The sequence below is a fragment of the Doryrhamphus excisus genome, linkage group LG4, assembly GCF_037039965.1.
Source record: "Doryrhamphus excisus strain RoL-2023G ecotype Guam linkage group LG4, RoL_Dexc_Guam_v1.1, whole genome shotgun sequence".
Lineage (NCBI taxonomy): Eukaryota > Metazoa > Chordata > Actinopteri > Syngnathiformes > Syngnathidae > Doryrhamphus > Doryrhamphus excisus.
The window spans coordinates 6611876-6636467 of NC_136360.1; the positions used below are offsets into that span (position 1 = coordinate 6611876).

A 24592-nucleotide genomic window follows, 5' to 3' on the forward strand; every position below is an offset into this window, starting at 1 on the left:
ATGATGGATCTATGAAAATGTTGATATTCTCATACGCCAGTCATTTGAGGTGCTTAATTAGAAAGATAGAAGTTTTAAAATCTCCCAGATACAGTGAAGAAAATAAGTATTTGAACACCCTGCTATTTTGCTATTTCTCCCACTTAGAAATCATGGAGGGGTCTGAAATTTTCATCGTAGGTGCATGTCCACTGTGAGAGAGATAAACTAAAAAGAAAAATCCAGAAATCACAATGCATGATTTTTTAACAATTTATTTGTGTGATACAGCTGCAAATAAGTATTTGAACACCTGTGTATCATCTAGAATTCTGACCCTGAAAGACCTGTTAGTCTGCCCATTAGAAGTCCACCTGCACTCCATGTATCATCCTGAATCAGATGCACCTGTTTGAGGTCGTTAGCTGCATAAAGACACCTGTCCACCCCATACAATCAGTAAGACTTTAACTTGTAACATGGCGAAGACCAAAGAGCTGTCCAAAGACACCAGAGACAAAATTGTACACCTCCACAAGGCTGGAAAGGGCTACGGAGCAATTACCAAGCAGCTTGGTGAAAAAAGGTCCACTGTTGGAGCTATCATTAGAAAATGGAAGAAGCTAAACATGACGGTCAATCTCAATCGGAGTGGAGCCCCATGCAAGATATCACCTCGTGGGGTCTCAATGATTCTAAGAAAGGTGAGGAATCAGCCCAGAACTACACGACAGGACTTGGTCAATGACCTGAAAAGAGCTGGGACCACCGTTTCCAAGGTTACTGTAGGTAATACACTAAGACGTCATGATGTGAAATCATGCATGGCACGAAAGGTTCCCCTGCTTAAACCAGCACATGTCAAGGCCCGTCTTAAGTTTGCATATGACCATTTGGATGATACAGAGGAGTCATGGGAGAAAGTTTTATGGTCAGATGAGACCAAAATAGAACTTTTTGGTCATAATTCCAATAAGCGTGTTTGGAGGAAGAAGAATGAAGAGTACAATCCGAAGAACACCATCCCTACTGTGAAGCATGGGGGTGGTAGCATCATGCTTTGGGGGTGTTTTTCTGCACATGGGACAGGACGAGTGCACTGCATTAAAGAGAGGATGACTGGGGCCGTGTATTGTGAGATTTTGGGGAACAACCTCCTTCCCTCTGTCAGAGCATTGAAGATGGGTCGTGGCTGGGTCTTCCAACACGACAACGACCCGAAGCACACAGCCAGGAAAACCAAGGAGTGGCTCCGTAAGAAGCATATCAAGGTTCTAGCATGGCCCAGCCAGTCTCCAGACCTGAACCCAATCGAAAATCTTTGGAGGGAGCTCAAACTCCGTGTTTCTCAGCGACAGCCCAGAAACCTGACTGATCTAGAGAAGATCTGTGTGGAGGAGTGGGCCAAGATCCCTCCTGCAGTGTGTGCAAACCTGGTGAAAAACTACAGGAAACGTTTGACCTCTGTAATAGCAAACAAAGGCTACTGTACCAAATATTAACATTCATTTTCTCAGGTGTTCAAATACTTATTAGCAGCTGTATCACACAAATAAATTGTTAAAAAATCATGCACTGTGATTTCTGGATTTTTCTTTTTAGTTTATCTCTCTCACAGTGGACATGCACCTACGATGAAAATTTCAGACCCCTCCATGATTTCTAAGTGGGAGAAATAGCAAAATAGCAGGGTGTTCAAATACTTATTTTCTTCACTGTACATGAGATGTATGGTATCAGCCGGGAAGGGAATCATTGTCATCGCACATGACTACACACGGTCGTTTTAAAAGGGAGCGCCTGGGAGGAAGAGGAGAAAAGGGTTAAACATTCTACTGCAGCAGGTGGCGGCCATATTGACAATGAATGAGCACAAATCACTGAAAAGCCTGAATGCCTCAAGTCGAACAGAAGATACTTGCGGCCAAACCATTCGAGATATTGACCGTGAGTGGCCCAAAGGTTGGGGCTCCGCATAGATCTGCTCGTTTTGCGAATCGGTTGAGAAATGACCGCAAGAGGCTGAGTTGAAAACATAGACAATTAAAGAGTTGGAGAAACAAAAGATGGCCTCTTGTCAATGGGAGAATTTTTTGCCACAGAAGGCAATCCGTACATCTCTCAGCCATAAGAGGGACATTTTTGGAAAGGGGACAGAGATTCCTATGTTTTCACCAAAAGAAATAGGTTCTAGCTAAAACGGTGTGGCCAGGAGGAAAAGTTTTTGCAAAAAAAAAATTTCTTTCAGCCTCCAACGCTCTAGCATTAGAGTGAGAGCCAAGGTGGATTTCAGTCGCATGTCGCACACCTCCTTCTGACGAAGATAAAGCCAAAACTAAACATCCAACCAAAAAACTAATTTGCCACAGAGATGAGAAGTTTGTCTAGAAAATGAGCCATTAATGACGTTTCTACGTGATCGTATGGCTGAGCTACAAGGCTGTGAAAGGTCTGTAAATTCTCTGATTCTCTTTGTAATCTGAATACTTCAGTAATCTAATTACGGATTACATCCGATTACAATAGTAACAATATTGTAATCTATTGTAACAATAGTAACAAAAGTAATTTGATTACTATTGTGAATTTTTTTACTATTGTGAAATTCAAAAAATGACATGACTGAAAAAAAGAGAAAAAAAGACAAAAACGGGAAAAATGAGAAAAAAAGAGAAAAAAAATGAAAAACAAGACAAATTGAAAAAAATACTAAAGTAATCAAATTACTAATGCAAACAGATTACAATAGTAATCAAATTACTATTGTAATCCGATTACTGAGGAAATCAGATTACAATAGTAATTTGATTACCTTTGTAATCTGATTACTTCGCTAATCGGTTTACAATTACTGATTACATCAGCTTACAATAGTAACAATATTGTAATCTATTGTAGCAATAGTAAAAATAGTAATTTGATAACTATCATGAATTTTTTTTACGATTGTGAAATTCGAAAAATGACATGACTGAAAAAAATGAGAAAAAAGTCAAAAACGGGAAAAATGAGAAAAAAATGAGAAAAAAATGAAAAACAAGAACAATTGAAAAAAATTACAAAAAATTACAAAAAAAATCTGATTACTGTTGTAATCTGATTACAAAGTAATCTGAAAATGAGAAAAAAAGAGAAAAAAATATAAAAGCAGAAAAATTGAAAAACATTACTGAAGTAATCAGGACACAGAGGTAATCAAATTACTATTGTAATCTGATTACCTCAGTAATCGGATTACAATAGTAATTTGATTACTATTGTAATCTGTTTGCATTAGTAATTTGACTACCTTTGTAATCTGATTACTTACTGATTTTTCATTTTTTTCTTTTTTTTCTCATTTTCCACGTTTTTGTCTTTTTTCTCATTTTTTTCAGTCAGGTCATTTTTCGAATTTCACAATAGTGAAAAACTTCACAATAGTAATCAAATTACTATTGTTACTATTGTTACAATAGAGCGTTGGAGGCTGAAAGAAAATTGTTTTTTGCAAAAACTTTTCCTCCTGGCCACACTGTTTTAGCTAGAACCTATTTCTTTTGGTGAAAACATAGGAACCAATGAGGCAACGAGAAAAATTCGAAAAATGGGAAAAATGACATGACTGAAAAAATGAGAAAAAAGACAAAAACGGGAAAAATGAGAAAAAAAATTGAAAAAAATGAAAAACAAGAAAAATTGAAAAAAAATACTGAAGTAATCAGATTACAAAAGTAATCAAATTACTAATGCAAACAGATTACAATAGTAATCTATTGTAATCTATTGTAGAATAGATTACAATATCGTAATCTATTCTAACAATAGTAACAATAGTAACTTGATTACTATTGTGAATTTTTTTACTATTGTGAAATTCGAAAAAATGACATGACTGAAAAAAATGAGAAAAGACAAAAACAGGAAAAATGAGAAAAAAAGAGGAAAAAAATGAAAAACAAGAAAAATTGAAAAAATACAAAAAAATACCAAGAAATTACAAAAGTAATCAGATTACAAAAGTAATCCGGTTACAAAAGTAATCTGATTACAAAGTAATCCAATTACTAAAGTAATCTGATTACAAAAGTAATCTGATTACTATTGTAATCTGATTACAAAAGTAATCTGATTACTATTGTAATCTGATTACTTTTGTAATCTGATTACAAAAGTAATCAGATTACAATAGTAATCGGATTACTTTGTAATTTGTAACTTTGTAATCTGATTACAAAAGTAATCAGATTACAATAGTAATCAGATTACTTTTGTAATCTGATTACAATAGTAATCAGATTACTTTTGTAATCAGATTACTTTGTCATCAGATTACTTTTGTAATCAGATTACTTTTGTAATCAGATTGCTTTTGCAATCAGACTACAATAGTAATTAGATTACTTTTGTAATCAGATTACAATAGTAATCAGATTACTTTTGTAATCTGATTACAATAGTAATCAAATTACTTTTGTAAACGGATTACTTTTGTAATCTGATTACTTTTGTAATTTTTTTAAAATTTTTTGTAATTTTTTCAATTTTTCTTGTTTTTCATTTTTTCTCTTTTTTCCTCTTTTTTCCTGGAAAACACGAAAAACTGAAAAACAAAAAAAAATCAAAAAAATTACAAAAAATTACAAAAAAATCAGATTACTTTAGTAATCAGATTACTTTAGTAATCAGATTATTTTAGTAATCGGATTACTTTAGTAATTGGATTACTTTTGTAACCGGATTACTTTTGTAATTGGATTACTTTTGTAATCGGATTACTTTTGTAATCGGATTACTTTTGTAATTTTTTTGTAATTTTTTGTAATTTTTTTCAATTTTTCTTGTTTTTCATTTTTTCTTTTTTTCTCATTTTTCCTGTTTTTGTCTTTTTTTCTCATTTTTTTCAGTCATGTCATTTTTCGAATTTCACAATAGTAAAAAAATTCACAATTCACAATTACTTCAGTAATGTTTTTAAATTTTTCTGCTTTTTCATTTTTTTCTCTTTTTTTCTCATTTTTCCCGTTTTTGTCTTTTTTCTCATTTTTTTCAGTCTTTTTTTTTCAGTCAATTTTTTGAATTTTTCTCGTTGCCTCTTTGGTTCCTATGTTTTGACCCAAAGAAATCAAGCTAGCTACAACAGTGTGGCCAGGAGGAGTTGTTAGCAAAAAAAATTGGCCAGCGCACTTTGCAAATTTCGTTAGCAGCGCAGTATGGCGCTGCGCTGCGCACCCACACCTCCATTTGCCACCTCCAAGTGGCAAAAAGGGAGGAGTGAAGGCGTGAGAGGGGTTAACACAGCCAAGTCATCAGTCATTGCCTTTAAATGCGCATCAGAGGAAAACCACAATGCGCGTCATCGCCAAATAGGATAACCTTTGATGGTATATTCACGGTATCTCTTCCTCAACCTCCTTGAGAAAAAATGAACAGTAAATAAATATATCCTACTGACAGATTTTAACAACCAACATTTTATTAGTCATTGTTTTTAATTGTTAATTATTAGTTGTCTAATGGGTCACTTTCTCTGTTTCCACAAAGTCCACGCTGCGTGTTGGCTCATTTCTGATTGGATGGTTACTGGGGGGTGGGAGGGGCGGTCTGGCATGTATCCAGCACAACCATGGAGATGAGTGATGAGTCTTGATGAGCTGTGGAGTTCATTCATTCATTCACTTTCTACTGCATATCCCCACAAGGGTCGGGGGTGCTGGAGCCTATCCCAACTGTCTTTGTGGCGAAAGGCGGGGTACACCCTGGACTGGTCGCCAGCCAATCACAGGGAACATATAGACAAACAACCATTCACACTCACATTCATACCTATGGACAATTTGGAGTCACCAATTAACCTAGCATGTTTTTGGAATGTGGGAGGAAACCGGAGTACCTGGAGAAAACCCATGCATGCACGGAGAGAACATGAGAACATGAGAACTCCACACAGAGATGGCCGAGGGTGGAATTGAACTTGGGTCTACTAGCTGTGAGGCCTGCGCGCTAACCACTAGCCCGCCATGCAGCCCTCTGGTGGAGTTTTCACTTCTAAAATGCTGATTTCAGGGGACAAGCCATTTATTTGGGGGCGGGGTTGTCTACTTGTCTAACACTCGTCCCTTTAATAGTAGCAGAACATTTGAATCACACTTTAAACACTGTCATTATGAGCAATGAGGGGTTGCGTTCAAAGACATCACATAATTAAAGGTAACTGTAAATGTACTTTCAGTCCAGCGGTAAACAATGTAAACAATTACAGGCACTAATAGCTGACCTGTTGGGCCTGTAACATGTTTATTGACTATAATATTGATAGAGAACCAATACAAATGATATTATTATCATATTATATTGAGCTACCGCAGCAGCAAAACTGCAGACCAACCCTCACTGGAAATAAGTGCGACTTATTGCTGGCAATGTGAAGCTCTGACACCGGTCCTTAGGTGGTTCTTTTCCACTTCACCGTCATTTCCCAATCTCAGATTGTCAGTATCCAGAATAGAACAGATTGTATTTAATTTTAGAAAGTAAATGCATGAAGTCTGCCAGAGTTCATGTAATCCTGCCTCCAGCCTCTCAGGTTCCACCATTGTGTAACCAAGTGGACCAATTTATGAAGGCTCAAAGCTGCTCTCCTACCAGGGAGCTTGTCATTGGTCAGGCTGCCTGGTAGAGAGGACAGTGGGAATAAAAGCAAGCTGCTTGTTAGAGTCTCGGAGTGTTCTCCTTCACAGCTTTTGTACACCTCCATTAATCATGCACATCCTATTCACCACAAACCTTCACAGATCTGCATGACACTCGAGACAATTGAGCTAAAAGTGAGTGTAGACTGAGTCCTTGTGTGTGTTTTCCTTAAATACTACTATGCGGCATTTGTATGTGACAAGTCTATTTGCCTAATGCACAAAAGTGAACACAAGGTGATGATTCAAACTGAATCCGCAACACGACAGCTTTGTGTTTCTTGCATGTCACACGCTTAGGCTGAATCCCAATTCAATTCTACCCCTCAGCCCTTATCTTAGCCCTTAGCGCTAGGTTTTCATTTACAAGAGTCAAGTGGTGACGCAATTGAAAAGGCAGGGGTAAGTGCTAAGGGTGTACAGCCTGAGAAACCATGTGTGGTCGGGGACTAGACTTGAAACGAAAAGGTAGGTACAGTTTACACGGATACCACACTCCAGCGGCAGAGCGGAGACAGAAAGAAGCATATAAATAAATGTAAGTCATTCATTCATTCATTTTCTACCGCTTTTCCTCACGAGGATCACGGGGGGTGCTGGAGCCTATCCCAGCTGTCTTCGGGCGTGAGGCGGGGTACACCCTGGACTGGTTGCCAGCCAATCACAGGGCACATATAGACAAACAACCATTCACACTCACATTCATACCTATGGACAATTTGGAGTCGCCAATTAACCTAGCATGTTTTTGGAATGTGGGAAGAAACCGAAGCAAAACTCCACACAGAGATAGCCGAGGGTGGAATTGAACCCTGGTCTCCTAGCTGTGAGGTCTGAGCGCGAACCACTAGACTGCCGTGCCACCTAAATGTAAGTAATTAAACATAATTATTGATTTTCAGTGTCACGTCATGACACTCATGTTCTGTTAGATACACTCAACCATTTCCTACTCCATGTAAATATGTTTTGAATTTTTGATTGTCGCTAGTTATAACCAGGCTAACACTGAAGCTTTTAAAATCACAGCAACAATCTGGTCGCCAGTGCACGACAAACAATCATTCACATTCATACCATTGGACAACATGAAACCGGAATACTTCCCCATCTCCTGACCGTGGGCAGCACACAACATTGTCAAAGTTGGCTCAACTTTTGGAATCTAACATTATCCAATCATTTTTTTTTCACTCTATTTTGTTTCATATTTACAATGAACCAATAGTTGTAGCCTATCAATGTGGACGCCTGCATCTGATGCTGAGCCAACTGAAGTCAGCGCTCTGCAACATCACACAGCACTCCAGCACTCCATTGAAAAGCTGCAATCCCAGTAGGGAAATGTACCATGCCATTCTGGACTTTCTTACAAAGTAATCTGAGAGAGAACATCAACAACAGGAGTTTGTTGATGTTCATAAGGTTTGTAATATTGTTATTTCTATTTTATATACTTGTGTTGCTATGGTGCTGGTTGTAAGCTGACATTTATTAGAGTTGTTGCTTTGGAATAAATGTCACAGTTTGTAAAAATGAGTTTATTTCTTTGAAGAAAAGGCGTCCTGAGGTAGGCTATATAAGGAAACTATTATGAACCATTCAATTATCTCATCTGCCTATGTCACAGCCAGCAACCCGTGAAGGGTGATGATTGATAGCATTTGCAAAATGCAAAAGTGTAAATGTGAACAAACAATACAGAAGAGCTCACATCTCATGGCTCGTACTAGGTCCACCTCCATCTATCTGAATGTAACATGTTAAAATAACATTATTTATAATATGATATATATCCACTGATGCTCCTTTGCTTTGATCCGACCCAGCTGGCCTCACTATTCCGCCCAGTTAGCGCTCCCATTTCCTCTCTTTTACACTCCCCTGTGGCGCTCATCCGCCATCATCTATCTCTCATTACGGTCACTTGCAGTATCAAGACACACAAAATACACAAAGAGATGACTCACTGGGCTTAATTGGATTGATTATTTTGTGTTTCTTTTAACAAAACACACACACACGAAACGAAAGGAACAAGGTCAGGATGCTATTTTCATCACCCCTACATCATTAGCATGAGAATAATGGAAAGGTTTATGACAGATTCTTCTAGGTACACGGCCGCTGTGTGTTCCTGATGACAAGCTCACCAGGTGTGGATACATACATACATGCATGCACGTCATTTGACATGATTCACCTCCGGACCACTTTCATCATGAGTCAAACCCCCCACGGCGTGAAGTGACAGGAAGTCCTGCAGCAGGCAACCAAGGGGTGCAAATATGAATCAAAGGAAAGCAGTGTAGGAGGAAGCAAATATGGTCGTTAGGGAGTGAATTAACTGAAATGTTGATGTTCATATTGGACTACCAGGAAGTACAGCAATGACATCAAACTCTTAGGGAAAGTGGACATGTTTATTCGTAAACAGAAGTGCAGATGTGGATGTGACTCACGCGACTTGGACTTTTTGATGACTTTGGACTCGAATTGACAATATCAACAAATATTTGCAACTTGACATGGACATGTACATCAATGACTTGGCACTCGACTTGGAATTTAGTCTCATGACTTTAAAATGTTTGAATTTTTTTTGTGAGTAAAATGTGCCATTCCAATATATATTATAATAACGCGATCATCATTATGTCATTGATAACATAACAGCATATTTTCCCTTCCCATCCAAGCAGGTTTAAAAACAACCTCAAATGTGTAGAGTGTATTTCTATTCGCTCATGAAAGCCTGAATGCAGCATTAGTACTCTTTTTTTGTGAGTAAAATGTGCCATTCCAATATATATTATAATAACGCAATCATCATTATGTCATTGATAACAAAACAGCATATTTTCCCTTCCCATCCAAGCAGGTTTAAAAACAAACTACAAATGTGTAGAGTGTATTTCTATTCGCTCATGAAAGCCTGAATGCAGCATTAGTACTCTTTTTTTGTGAGTAAAATGTGCCATTCCAATATATATTATAATAACGCAATCATCATTATGTCATTGATAACAAAACAGCATATTTTCCCTTCCCATCCAAGCAGGTTTAAAAACAAACTACAAATGTGTCGAGTGTATTTCTGTTCGCTCATGAAAACCTGAATGCAGCATCAGTACTCGTCTTCTTCTGTGACACAGTCTTGTCACAATGGTCTTATGTCTTTTTTTGTATTATTCAAAATTCCTTCATTCACTAACTTGTAAGAACTCCAAAATTTCAAGCTGACTTCAGACTTGACTCGACCTGTCTTGTCTTGACTTGAGACTTGACTTGGACTTCCACCTACAGTGCATACTTGGGACTTATTTAAGACTTGCAAAATACTGACTTGCTCCCACCTCTGGAATTACTCATAAAACTACTATTACCAAGTCTGAACTAGTTACCTGTAGCCAGGAGGCACAGTTTGTTTGTTCGTTCATTCGTTAGTAGAAAGAACAGATCCACTTAAGTGGACTAGTGGTTAGCATGTAGGTGAACCAGTCAGGAGATCGGGAAGACCTGGGTTCGATTCTCTGCCTGGCATCTCTGTGTGGCGTTTGCATGTTCTCCCCGTGCATGCGTGGGTTTTCGCCGGGTACTCCGGTTTCCTCCCACATTCCGAAAACCTGCTAGGTTAATTGGTGACTCCAAATTGTCCATAGGTATGAATGTGAGTGTGAATGGTTGTTTGTCTATATGTGCCCTGTGATTGGGGCATAAAATATGGATGGATGGATAGATTCACTTAATTTGTTGATTCTTCTCCTTCAGTTGTCAACCACAATATTATGTATAAAATGATCAACTACAGTTAGCTACTTTTGTTTATTTATTTGTTAATTTGCAAGATTGTGTAAAACCTACCCAACCGAGTGTGTCGCCCAGTTGAACCCAAAACAAAGGATAGATAAGAATGAAGGAGTGTAAGAATTATTTGTGTTCAGAGTTTTATGGGTGAGGGCATGAAATCAGCAGGACCGATAATACGCCAAAGCACTTGTTATCAATTCCCTTTACATAATGTGATGAGGATGGCCATGAGTATCAGGTGGTACAATAGTAGTCTCATCTGGCCAGTGGAGGTTGGGTGGGGGTGGGGGGGGGGTCTTCCATATGCTTGCGTTTGAGGTGCTCAGTGTGAGCTCTCCCATGCTGTGCCATGGCTCTTATCAAATCAGGAACTTGTGATTCACTTTAATCCGCTCAGGGGCCGCTATGATTTTATGTGTGAGAGTAGAAAGACCTCATCATTCAAGTCGGGCTTAATCGGTTTTAGTTGCCTGTGCATGTTCCTCACGTCCTGTCTGAAGAGTCGGTTTTGTTAGATAAGATAATGCTCAGTTTTAAGTGGGATAACATTTTAAAGGGGCCAATCCTAACAACGTTTGGATTTCTACAAGATTTGTTTTATTTTTCAAGTCCAAGCCGGTCCTACCGAGCATGCAATTTGACACTTAAATATTCTTGTATGCTTCACTGCTCTTCATTTTATTGCATTAACTGGTTTCAGTTCAGTCTGTAGAGTAGAGATAAATAAATAGATATTTTAATTTTTCAATAGCAGTTCAAATCAGAGGGGCGTGAAAACATTTCTGTTCCCCAGTGGAGCCATGACAGAACGTAATTGAAAACCACTGATGTATGGCAACTTGCCGTGTGTACAGCGGTAAGCTGCGACCACTGCTCAGTACTGTTTTTTTTTCTAGAAAGTGTTTTTTGGGGGGGATGTAGGAATTGTGTATCTACACCAGAGAAGATTTTTGCCTGGGCGGGGCCCATCACTCCCCGGCTGAACTTGTTCGATGCCAAATTGTTGTTCCATGCACACCAGTCTCCTTCGCTACCTTATACCTGTGTAGCTTGATCTTTTGTTGCTGGTCATTCTGTACTCTAGTCCTGTTAGTATTTTTTCCACCCTGCTCAGCAACTGTAGTCTTTATCCCTGCTAGTCGTTTTTTAGCAGCACCTTTTGTTATCACTTTGTGTCTTTTGCCCTACTGGTATTTTTTTCTGCAGTGTTTTTGTTGTATTTTTCACCCCCTGCGGAACACCTTTTGTATTAAACACTTCATTCATTCATTCATTCATTTTCTACCGCTTTTCTTCACGAGGGTTGCGGGGGTGCTGGAGCCTATCCCAGCTGTCTTCGGGCGAGAGGCAGGGTACACCCTGGACTGGTCAATCACAGGGCAAACAACCATTCACACTCACATTCATACCTATGGACAATTTGGAGTCGCCAATTAACCTAGCATGTTTTTGGAATGTGGGAGGAAACCGGAGTACCCGGAGAAAACCCACGCATGCACGGGGAGTACATGCAAACTCCACACAGAGATGGCCAAGGGTGGAATTGAACCCTGGTCTCCTATGCAATAACCACTCGACCGCCGTGCCGCCCGTATTAAACACTTGTTCTTTTATTTTTTCTGTCATTCTCTACTTTGGGATCCAGACCTGGCCTCGCTGAATCCGAACACTCTCGCCACTTAACGGACACAGCACCCTTTGATGGCAGATCCTCCACTATTCATCCAATTATATTAATTAACCAATTCATCTTTACTGGTTGTTGGTAACCATTAGCACATTATGGAGGGCGTGTCTTTAGAATAAGCGTGGGAGGAGGTAGAATCTGAGCATCTTGCCCAAGAGGAGAAGAACGCGTATTTTATCAAAAGAAACTGACTATAGAGCCCCACTAGGATCCGATATCCTTTTAAAAGCCCCTGAACTGAGCAGGAGAGGGCTCCTGAAATAATATGTTTATTATGGTGGTTGTAGTTTGTAGTGGTAACTCTTTATCACCATGACAGGGTCCAATCCCTGCTTCTAAGGCTGGCGTCCCGTGTAAAAGCCCTGAATTACTGCCTCCACATATTCAATTCTGGGTGATTTACATCTCCATGGTGATCCACCCGCCAACCTCTTTAAATTTGATCCGCTGCCTCGGCTTCAAAGTAAAGATTTGCAACCGCATCGTCGATAGCAACGGGATAACAAACCCTGCGTCTTCAACAAATGATTCTTTTACGTGAATTTATGCTATTCAAAAGTTGAATGGATTTGAAGCGCTGCTGCATGTAATCAAACCAGACAAGCTGCTTGTCACGGCAGCTAGCGGGATAAAGCAGAATGGCTGATAATCATAATCACCATCGTCAGCATCATCATCATCAACATCCTGCTTCTGAAAAACCCTCCCCCACCGGGAACTACCGCTTTTTGCCAAATGAATTGGCCGTCAAGCCTTGGCTGCGTTCTCATGTGGCTAATTGGAAGCGGGAGGACATCAAGGTGTCTGACTGCTGCAATCAACCAGTGTCGGCTGTAATTAAGTTCTGCAAAATTGTAATTAAATTTCATTGGAAATGATAATTAAATGTATCTTCTTAATGCTGCAGGACCTCATGCAATCATTTATGAATAATATCTTGTGTACAGACCGGAGTTCAATTCCACCCTCGGCCATCTCTGTGTGGAGTTTGCATGTTTTCCCCGTGCGCGTGTGTGTTTTCTACTGGTACTCCGGTTTCCTCCCGCATTCCAAAAACATGCTAGGTTAATTGGCGACTCCAAATTGTCCATAGGTATGAATGTGAGTGTGAATGGTTGTTTGTCTATATGTGCTCTGTGATTGGCTGGAGGTGACCAGTCCAGGGTGTACCCCGCCTCTCGCCCAAAAACAGCTGGGATAGGCTCCAGCACCCCCGCGACCCTTGTAAGGATAAGCAGTAGAAAATGAACCTGAAACGTAGATTTGTTTTATGAATGCTCATCTGTTCATCTCAACAGCTGACTGTACACTAAAATGGCTTGTTATATGCACGGCCACTTGTTGCTAGGCAGAATTCAGTTTGTCAGGATGGGCTGCACTCACATTCTAAGGTGTGGACACACACACCTGCAAGTGTAAACAGACACACAATATGCAGCACGTGTATAATAGATGAGCACAGCAGTAGGCAAAACCATGAGAGGGACCAGAGGGCCATCACGTCCAAACTGGCATGCGGCCGACCTTTCACAGATATATTGACGTGTGTGTGTGTGTGTGTGTGTACTGTATACAATGTAGGGGTGTCAGGTGGTAACGCAGCAGTAGAAAATGATGAGCCTCTTCATCTATAGTACATAGGAAGAGAAGAACAATATGATACAGCGAGATAAGATGACATATAGCAAATCTCTTATTTGTAGTTTTTTCACATAATTCTCTAATCATGTCATCTCATGATAAAATGACATTACATATAATACAAAGGCATGCCCTGCGATTGGGGGGTGACCAGTCCAGGGTGTACCCCGCCTCTCGCCAGAAGACAGCTGGGATAGGCTCCAGCAACCCCCGCGACCCTCGTGAAAATGAATGAATGAATGAATGAATAATACAAAGGCATGCCCAGCGATTGGGGGGTGACCAGTCCAGGGTGTATCGTACCGTTTACCCAAAGTCAGCTGGGATAGGCTCCAGCAAACGACCCAAGTTTCTCATATCCATATTCCCACTATCCTATCTATGCTGTCGTTCACACATTACGTTATCATGAGACAACATACTCAGTGCGCTGAGATAACAGTGATGCAATACAGTGAGATAGGACACCCATAATAGGAACATTATAATTTTTTTTACCAACCTAATTTTCCAGAAATTGTAACTTTATTTTATGTTCTCTTTGTTTCTCAGATAACGACTTTTTCCTCTTTAATATGTCAAATTTATGCTATTTTTTTCTCTTAATATGATATGACTTTATGCACTTGCTATGAGATTACATTAAGATAAGAATGATACCATGTACTTAATGGAGATATAATAAGATGAGGAAATAAAATGACATCCAATAAGATCACATTTAAAATGAGATTACATTACGGATGCAGTGCAATAAAATTAGTTGACACAATGAGTTGCGATGGAATATAGAATAAAATAAGAATATCATTTGAGATAACATAAAGTTCATTGGGGATGTAATGCAATGAGTAGGAATACCAGGATATGATGAACAACAATGAACCGAGGTACAATAGTTGACAATATGACATGATAAATGATACAATCCAATGTGATATAACCTCAGGCTCGTACGTTAGCTGGCGCCGTAACCTATTAGCAGCATGACCCAGATTATTTGAAAGGTTCATGTGTGTGAATGCTACCTCAGGCTTGTGCCATCCCAACAGGCTTTGCTGAAATCTAATGTATGCGCATGTGGCCTTTCCCATAGCAACACAATCTCAAAAAGCCAAGTTTGGGGTGGTTGGCGGGAATGCAGATGACAATTGTCTGATTCATTGCATGTGTGATTGTGTGTTTGTGAGAGAAAAGTGTAAATCTTGCTTAGCTCCATCCAGGATAATGATGAGCTGTAAGAGTGTAGCAGCGGTGGGGCGGGGGTGCAGATGCTTGAACCCCATGCGACAAAGGTGTGATGGTGAGGAGGCGTTTTGTGATCCTCCTTGTATTATCCTCCTTATTTTTAGCAATCCTAGGACAGTCTGTTCAAATTTGTTCGACCATGACTACCGCCATGATAACTACCGCCATCACTGACTTCAATCATCATGTCAAATTTTCCACCATGTCAAATCAGCAAGCATCAAAAGCACATTTCGTGACACTTTTATTTTTGTGAGCTCAACTCAAAAATGTAAAACTTTTCCCATGTACAAAAAAAGTCTATCTCGCTCAAATATTGATCACAAATCTGTCTAAATCTGTATTCGTGAGCATTCGCCGTGATTCATAATCTCGCCAACTCACAGGTGTGGCATATCAATAATGTGGCTTAAAGATTCATTTGTGCAGCTGAGAGGCTTCCTAAATAATTATGCACGCTGAAGAGACAGCATGATTATTCCACAGGTGTGCCTTAAGGTGCGCCACAATAAAATAATACAGACAAGACGTTATGTGATTGGTGTTATATGATGTTATGTGACAGGTGGAGGAGATGCTAGAAGAATGGAGGTTTGCCAAGGACAGGAGACGAATGAAGATTAGCCGCAGCAAGGCAATGTACGTATATGTGTGTGAATGAGAGGGACCCAAGGTGAAAAGTGAGGTGAAGAGAGGTTGAAGAGTGAGTTCAGAACAATGGAGATTGTGAAAAGGAGGTAAAGAAGTGTGTGCAGGCAGGATGGAAGGTGTGGAGAAAAGTGTCAGGCGTGATGTGTGATTGAAGAGTTTCAGCTGAAATGAAAGGAAAACTGTGGTAGGACCAGCCATATTGTTTGGTCTAGAGACGGTACCACTGAGGAAAAGACAAGAGGATGGACAGGACAGGACAGGATGAGGATGCTGAGGTGCTCATTGGGAGTGACCAGGATGGATAGGATCAGGAAGGAGTACATCAGAGGGACATAATATGTTAGAGGCCTTGGAGATAAAGTATGGCCAGACTGAGATGGTGGGAACATGTCCAGAGGAGCAATGGTGAATATATTGGTAGAAGGATGTAGAGTTGTAGACGAAGACCAAAGAGGAGGTTTATGGAAATAGTGAAGGAGGACATGAGGGTTGGATGGAGGAGATTGATTTGCTGTGGCGACCCCTGAAAGGAAAAAGCCCAAAGAGAAAGAAGAAGACAGGATGTTATGTGATTATTCTCATAAGAACTTACACAAAATGACATTTGTCCTGGCTGGTCCACCATTATTACAGACCAGTGGGTGATGTGGGGGTTTCTATGGCAATGACAGCCAACTTATTACATGCCGTGTTTAGCTTAGCTTGTCTTTTATTCTAAGCTGAAATACTTGACATTGTTGCATTGAGATGATAGCATCAGCTTCTGTGTGTGTTTAGACTTGAACTCAAACTTAATCACCACGGAAACATAATTTTGTGGCGCTTATCTATGGGGTTTGTGAGAAGCCGCCGCATACAACAAACGCATCTAATGTATGTCGATGGTTACTTATTTGTTACTATTGTCCTCCCTATACATTCTTTTCCATTTGTCTCCATGAAACTTGTCTTTACAGTCTTATTTTCAACCTCCCCTCTTATCCGTCTCTTATTCCTACGTCTGCTCTCGCTCTCTCTCCAAACTGCCGTCTTTGTCTGGCTACGCCTCCTCAGCATCACCATTAACCTGTCGGCTTTCAGGCCACAAAGGGGGGAGGGAGGGCCCTAGCAACCGCCTGTCAAGATATCCAAGAGGCAAAAAATTCTTCTGCACTCCCACTGACTGCCTCATTAGAAGTGCCCGACTTGACTGGAAAATAGATCCCAAGCCGAGGTAGTCAATTGTTCAATTCAAATAAAAAAAAAACACATCTTTAAGCCGTAAAACAATCATGTGGCACAGCAGCTATTTCAATTCAGCACTTTGGTTCTCTTTTGTTTTCCTAAGCAACTTTACTTTATATGTATATTAACCATTGATGGCGAGGATGGTAAATAGTAGAGAGCTGCAAAAAAGACATTTCAACAATTGAAGGAGGGGGGGAACCCCAAATGAACTCAGCCAGGTCAAGCAGACATCAAAGCCAATTACTGAGAATTGGTAGGAGGGGGGGGGGCTTCCAGGCGGCAAGACGAGGACATCGAAAATCGAAAATAGAAGCAAGTGCGGATTTTCTTTTACATTGTCCCTGGCAATGTTCATGTGGTGTGAAGCATCCTTAGGAAAATCACCTGCCAGACATCCATTAAGATAGTGTGGGTTTCCATGACAACCAAAAGGGGAAAAAAAATCATGTGAGGGGATGCCAGTTGGTGAGGCTTTAACATAAGGATGGAATTTTCTTGCTGCATTAAGGCTTCTTATGTAGCGGTTTTCTTCTTCTGCTTTTAGTAAGAGTCCCCATTCTGTCATCACTGAAACGCATCTCTTTCCTGTGTCCTTCCTCTGAACAGCTTTGACCGCTACCGGCAGCATGTCCCCCAGGCAGCAGATTCATTCATTCATTCATTCCGTTTTTCTGCTTGTAATGTTTAAGTGTAATTACTGGTGTGTGGAGATACTTTAGAGTAGTCAGTGTACAGCTTGTATAGCATTATAGAGTGACTATTTTCTGAAAATGACTCAACACAGAGCCTTTATTGTCTACATAGCTGGTAACACAGGGGAGTAAACCCTACAGTGTCCAAACTGTATCTACATTGTCAGTATTGTATTAGCATAATCAGTATTAGTACAGTATTGTCAGTTGTCGGTATGGACAGCTTAACATCTTGATGGGACTCAGGTTTGGACTCATTATAGAATAGAATAGAATAGAATAGAATAGAATAGAATAGAATAGAATAGAATAGAATAGAATAGAATAGAATAGAATAGAATAGAATAGAATAGAATAGAATATCTTTATTGTCATTGTTCCGATTCAACGAAATTAAAGTGCAAATCAGTCAGTGCATGATTGACGACCATACATAAAAGCTATAAAAAGAGCCTAAAAACATATTTAAAAAAGCCCAAATAAACATAAACATAAATAGGTGACACCGAAATCTGTTCATATTGCATCCATACAATTCATTCAAGTATACTTTGATTCACATTGCACAGTCCCTAGGTTACCTCTTAGCATGAGAACTATTTTGGCTATTCTTGAGTTTTGTTATTGTTGTGGGGTAGAAGCTGTTTTTGAGTCTATTAGTCCTTGTTTTCATTTCTCCTTCGCCCTCCCTATCATGTTAGGATTCACATTTCCCTCAGTGAGCCACGTCTCCCCATTGCCGGTAGCACTCATGCAGCCCCAGACCATGACCTCGCCACCACCATTGGTTGTAGGCAAGACACAATTATCTTGTTATATAGTTGCTATTTAGACAATAAAGGATTATTCAGTATGATAGTAAAACTATACTGCTATACAAGCTGTACACTGACTAGTCTAAAGTATATCCCAAGGTTTATTTCTATAGCGTTGTCCCTTTTTAAGAAATACAAACTGTAATTGTAGTCATCACAATCTATATTTATCATTAAATTGTCACCATAAACACTACAAATGTACAAAAAACATGCTATCATATCAATCAACTTTAAGGATGAAATCGACCAGCCAATCAGAGTGATGGTATTTACAACGCTCGCTTGGTCACTCGTCCGCAAAGGCTCACAAGCTCAGATCAATTTCTGTCCATATTATTGATTGTTTTTCCCACAAAACTGAAATAAGCATAGAAATACGTAATTGACACATTATTATCACATCAGAATGGGACAAGCTTTTTTTCATCATTCCATCAACATTGTAATGGATTTTAGTATAGTGAAATTTAAAATGTAATTGTAAGGGCTGATTTCCAATTGCAGTATGCAAACATTAGTCCCCAAACAAGGGGGTGATTTATTGCAGGGCTTGTTTTTATGCAGTTATTTTATGTGCATATAACCCCATAGAAGGGTTTGGCTGATCAATAAACGAATACAGGTGGTGATTTAGGAAGCCTCTCCGCTGCACCAATACATTTTCAAGCCACACGGCTGCCTGATTATTGATAATCCTCATTCACTCTCAATAGCTTTGTCTGGCTGGCATGAAAACACTCAAGCAGCAAATAAGTAATTATGATAATGCATTTGTCATGTCAAAGCCATCAATAATACACACCAATAGCAGATATGGGACACAGGTGACTTTTTTTATGCCCCAGACAAAGCTGCGCCCTTTTCTGTTTAGATAGTCAATAAATGAGCCGCTTGTGCAAGATGTGTTATTTGCAGCTCAACTGTGTGCTCTTGAGCGCAGAAGCTGACAACAATGGAGAGGGAAAAATGGTGATGGTTGTAAATTCAGGAAGAAATAGCAAAAATGTATGATTAAAAAAAAAAAGTATGATAAAAAAGTGTGAAGGAAACAGCAACGCGTCTGGCATCTATGTCCAGAAGAGTGCAATACTTGGAACAATTTACGTAGATCCTATACAGAACCCTGAAGCTCACAGACCTCTGGTAGAGGACCTGAGCTTGAAGGAGATACCACCCACTTTAAATACAGGTGGTCTTTAGTTTACAGACTCCCGTGTTACGTGGTTTTGTGGTTATATGAAATGAAATGTTCAAATAAATCAAATCAAAATCATACATTTAAAGACGACTCTTTGTGTTTCTAATGCGTGTCCCGCTCCCCTGCTTGATGGATATTTTTGTTGATTATACACTTGTACACACTTACTGGCTAAATATAGCAAACATGGCTAAATTGTCAACACGGATCTCTTCCATGTATGAGGTCTATTATGAAATGAAACCAATGATTGCTGGTACTTGAAAGCTGGCGCTGAGCCACATGCAATAAGTGTCAATGGAACAGCTCGGTGGGAACAAGGAGCTACGTACGTGACTTGATGTAACAAATTTAAATAAAGTTGATCTCATACTCCAACTTCTGCTTGGAGTTCAACAAGTAGCAAGGATATGTTAAAAAAAAAACATATGTGCCGAAAGCACTTCATCATGAGATCATGTGACACCCCTACTAATAACTAGGCAGTGTAGTGGTCTTATTACTGAGATAGAAAGGTTGGCTTTTACTGTTTCATTTCATTCTTGTAATTAGCGTTTTATTATTGTATTTTATTATTACTGTTTTGTGTACAGTTGGAGTGACTTAGGAGTCCATTTAGATTGACTTTTGATGTAAGATCCCACTTACACCAAAACTTGACTTACATCACAGTGTAGGAGGGGAAGTCGTACAAGGACCACTGGGACCATATTCGTGATTCAATATTCACAGCCATGAAATGTTGCGGATTTTTGGTCAACACTCGGGTTGCATGACTGAGGTTCAGACATTTTCTATGCTGGAGCCTATCCCAGCTGTCTTTGGCCAAGAGGCGGGTACACCCTGGACTGGCCGCCAGCCATATAGACAAACAACCATTCACACTCACATTCATACTCACAATTTGGAGTGGCCAATTAACCTAGCATGTTTTTGGAATGTGGGAGGAAACCGGAATACCCGGAGAAAACCCACGCATGCACGGTGAGAACATGCAAACTCCACACAGAGATGTCCGAGGGTGGAATTGAACCCTGGTCTCCTAACTGTGAGGTCTGCGTGCTAACCACTAGACTGCCGTCCCGCCCTTGCAGAGAAATACTCTCACTAAATCTAAATCCTATTAAGAACATTTGGGGATGGATGGCAAGCCAAGTTTACCAAAAACAGACACCTGTTCCATCATCCACTTCAAATAAGATTTACGAGAGTACCAATTACTTGTGGATTTTCAACATTTTTGCCACAGTAACAACACAATACGAAAAAGTACAACACACCCCCACACAGACCTCACACCCTTCCTTCCCCTGCCTTTGCCGTGTCACTGTGTCAAGCAGTCAGTTTTCCTCCCTGCTCTGCTGCACTTGTTATTCCTCAGGCTGTGCTGCTGCTACCTTCACCTCTTCCTTCCATTTCCATGCTGGCAGCTGTATTTTGCCTGCGTGACAGCCTGACCATTTTATTTATAGGCCTAGTCATTTGATAGGGTCAGCAAGATGGAGATGCAGAGAGGGAGGGAGGTTAGATTGGCTCTCATTTGCACTGTTTGCTCATAATTCTCCTCATCCATTAAAGTCAGATTTGATAAACAGTCAGTGCAGCCTAATAAACGACGTGGTCATGAGACCTACAGGAAAGGACAATATGGAAGTCTTTAGAGGATGAAGACATAGCTAATTAACATTCAGCAGTACAGAGTATTCATTCATTTATTTATTTTCTACCGCTTATCCTCATGAGGGGCTGCTGGAGCCTATCCCAGCTGTCTTCGGGCGAGAGGCAGGGTACAACCTGGACTGGTCGCCAGCCAATCACAGGGCACATATAGACAAACAACCATTCACACTCACATTCATACCTATGGACAGTCACAAATTAACCTAGCATGTTTTTGGAATGTGGGAGGAAACAGGAGTACCCGGAGAAAACCCACGCATGCACGGGGAGAACATGCAAACTCCACACAGAGATGGTCGAGGGTGGAATCGAACTCAGATCTCCTAGCTGTGTGGCCTTCACGCTAACCCTTCGTCGGCCGTGCAGCCCCAGTAGAGACCAAACACATAAAATCCTCCAGCTACCTTCTGGTTCTTCTTGAATGCAATTAAAAATCATTTGAATTTTGTTCTTTTTTTCTGGCATGGCCCCATAAGCCCTAAAAGTTCAACACTGCGCAGGCAACAAGGACTAATGTACCTAATGATCTGACCTTTGACACCAGCTACCTCAAGCTGGGGATGGAAGACAGCTGAAAATCAATCGCTTTCTTGCTTCTTAATGAAGCCCAAATCCTCAAAAGCATAAAAAGCAACTATTGAGTTGATCTCTAAACCCAGTGTCTTGGATTCAATACCACTCAAAATCAATAGGGTACTTGCTGTACATTAAGCGAGATTGAATCGAATCTCTGTGTGGAGTTTGCATGTTCTTCCCGAGGAGACCGGGTACTCCGCTTTCCTCCCACATTCCAAAAACATGCTAGGTTAATTGGTGACTCCAAATTGTCCATAGGTATGAATGTGAGTGTGAATGGTTGTTTGTCTATATGTGCCCTGTGATTGGCTGGCGACCAGTCCAAGAGTTGGGATAGGCTTCAGCATACCATCCAGCAACCCTAGTGAGGATAAGCGGCATAGAAAAAGAATGGATGTATGCCTCAAGAACCCTTGACCAGTATGCAGATGACAAGAACTGTGGACTTTGTGATGTTGTTTCAGTTTGAGCAGCCAATAGTCAGGACAGTGAGTTTGGCTCCCAGTAGGAATGAAAGCATGCTGGGAAGCAGGAAGAGCTCCCAACGATACTTTGATAGAACTAGTTGTAATTTGTGCTGAGTAAAGAAGTGCCATGATGCCATGTACCTATTGATCTTTGACTTTAGCAAACTCAATCATCTTCGATAGGAAAGTACTCTAAATCAACTTTAAAATAACACTGGATGCTAATTGTGACGAATAAAGAAGCGACAATAATCTTTTTATCTTTAAGTCCAGCTGCTTTTTGCGTCTCAGAAATAACTAAGCTTAGGTCTAAGTTGTGACTTCAGGAGATAATAAGAACCCTCTAGCTTTTCTTTCATGTTTGACCCTTGCTAACCTTTCTGGCTCAGTGCTTTTCAAACACAATAAAACAGCAACATGCCCACTTCTAACCGAAGCAACCAGAGCCAATGCCAAGGCCATGCCTCACCTTCTCCATCATGCAGACAGAATACATTATAAGACGCTGGCACCGTGATGAGTCATGCTTGGTTGAGCAGCCACAGCGAGCATAAAAGAGTGAAGCATACCGTGCATAAAGGTACAGTAATTACTTTATCTGCCTCCTGAAAACCATCTCCTCGCGGTGTTTACAATGAAATCTCATGAATGAACAAGTTTAACCAAAGGATGTACTGGTGGGGGCAGGACTAATGGCATCTAAAGTAGCAAAAAATAATAATAAATAAAACAGCATAAATATAAATGTATCACTTTGAAAAGATTCATGAGGCATGTGCTAGCAAGCTGAATATTTTAACACTGAATTAATTACCACGCAGGAAGGTCGTGCTAGTGTATGCATGCTGGCTCATACACACACACAGAAACACACACCACCTTATAGTCACAATCCCATTGCTGTGTTATTGTTGTTTATGTAGCCCTATAGATAGAGGATCCCATTATTCTTCAAGAGGTCAAAACCTGAGCAAATCTGTCAAGACTTTAGCTCAGTGAGGAGGTGCAGCAACACGGCTAAGTTCATTCATTCATTCATTTTCTACCGCTTTTTCCTCACAAGGGTCGCGGGGGTGCTGGAGCCTATCCCAGTTGTCTTAGGGCAAGAGGCGGGGTACACCCTGGACTGGTCGCCAGCCAATCACAGGGCACATATAGACAAACAACCATTCACACTCACATTCATACCTATGGACAATTTGGAGTCACCAATTAACCTAGCATGTTTTTGAAATGTGGGAGGAAACCAGAGTACCCGGAGAAAACCCACGCATGCACGGGGAGAACATGCAAACTCCACACAGAGATGGCCGAGGGTGTAATTGAACCCTGGTCTCCTAGCTGCACGCTAACCACTTGACCACCGTGCCGCCCCACGGCTAAGTCAACAATAATAATTAGAATAGTAGTAAAAGAACAGAATGGACAATGCAAAGTCATATCTGTTAGTCATCATCAAGTTCAGGTGCATGTTAAGCTTCTTTTTACACTTGCATGACATGTTACTTTTAAAAATACAGATACAGATAAAAGGTTTTATGAAGGTGATAGTTTGGAACACGCATGCATTTTGTCTTGTTGAAAAAGTCATGACCACACAGATAAGGGCCTTCAGGCATGAGGGATACCCCTGCATCTCCACATAACCACCTGCCGTTTGACGCCCCTACACAATCTGAAGCGCCATTGTTGCATTGAAGGAAAAAGCACCCTGAACAATAGTACCTCCCGCCCCCTCCACTGTGCCACGGTGGGGTCTCCCTGGCATGCCATGGAGATGCCAAAGTTGGAAGCCATCAGGACTGTCAAAGGTTGCATTTTTTTCCTCATTAGAGAATAAAACTTCATTCCAACTTTCAATGTCCCATGATGGTGGAAACCTTTGTGGCCTCAAAGGAGACAAAGACATTTATCTTCTTAAAACCCTTGTCTCACAGATGCTGTCTGATAGTTATTAGACTGCACTTTGGACCAGTAACAACCTCCATTTGGGCCAAGGATGGTCCCATGTCGGATGTGAATGCAGACAGCCAATCGGATCCTCCAACTTAGGGCGGTGACAACTTTTTGTTAATGTCGACTACTTCTGTTCCATCATTTTAAAGAATTTGAAAATGACTGTCTTACTGCGGGCTGCACGTTTAGCACGCAGGCCACACAGCTAGGAGACCAGGGTTCAATTCCACCCTCGGGCATCTCTGTGTGGAGTTTGCATGTTCTCCCCGTGCATGTGTGGGTTTTCTCCGG

The 24592-nt window shown here is 40.4% G+C and overlaps 1 protein-coding gene across 1 annotated transcript in view; it reads right to left on the reverse strand.

Annotated features, from left to right (window-relative positions):
* yjefn3 (YjeF N-terminal domain containing 3) overlaps positions 1-24592 on the reverse strand; it is a 39428-nt gene that overhangs the window by 13948 nt on the left and 888 nt on the right. The gene's annotated exons all lie outside the window — the stretch shown is intronic.